Source organism: Penaeus japonicus, unplaced genomic scaffold (assembly GCF_977035675.1).
Source record: "Penaeus japonicus unplaced genomic scaffold, GWHDUDI00000001_assembly GWHDUDI00000007, whole genome shotgun sequence".
NCBI classification, from domain to species: Eukaryota; Metazoa; Arthropoda; class Malacostraca; order Decapoda; family Penaeidae; genus Penaeus; species Penaeus japonicus.
This window is the reverse complement of record NW_028234409.1, coordinates 8652661-8653374: the sequence shown is the minus strand read 5'-3', so window position 1 is coordinate 8653374 and position 714 is coordinate 8652661.

Genomic DNA, 714 nt, shown 5'->3' with positions numbered 1-714 from the left:
GGGATAAAAAAAAAAAAAAAAAGGTCGAGAAAGAAGGTGATGGGAGAATGGGGGGAAAGGGGGAAAGGGGGAGAGGGGGGAAAGGGGGAAAGGGGGAGAGGAGGAGAAGGGAGAGAGGAGGAGAAGGGGGGGCGAAGAAAGGGAGATAACACAAGGAGAGAAAAGAATAAAAAAAGGTCAAGAAAGTAGAAGAGGGGAAAGGGGAAAAGACAAAAGGGAAGAATGTACAAAAAAGGGAAGGGGGGCGAAAAAAGAAGGAGAGGGGAGAGAACATAATGAGAAAAAGAAAAACAAGAAAAAATAAAGAAAAAAAATGATCTGGAGAGGGAGAGTACATAAGTCGAAGGAAAGAAAAAGAACAGACAGAAAGAAACGCAAGAAAAGTAGGAAGGGAGAAGGAAGAGGATAGGAGAAAATGATGCAAAAAAAGGGAAACGAATGAGGAAGGATGCAAAGAAGAGAAAAGAGAACTGAATATCAAGATGTAGGGAAAGATGTAGGCGCGTGTGTATGTAAGCTCGAACTAAATACAAAAGGTGTCTGCATGTGTGTATGTAAGTGTGAAGTAATGGAATAAGTTTTCGTGTGTGTGTGTGTGTGTGTGTGTGTGTGTGTGTGTGTGTGTGTGTGTGTGTGTGTGTGTGTGTGTGTGTGTGTGTGTGTGTGTGTGTATGTAAGTGTGAACTCATACGCGAAGACGCCCTCCCAATACCC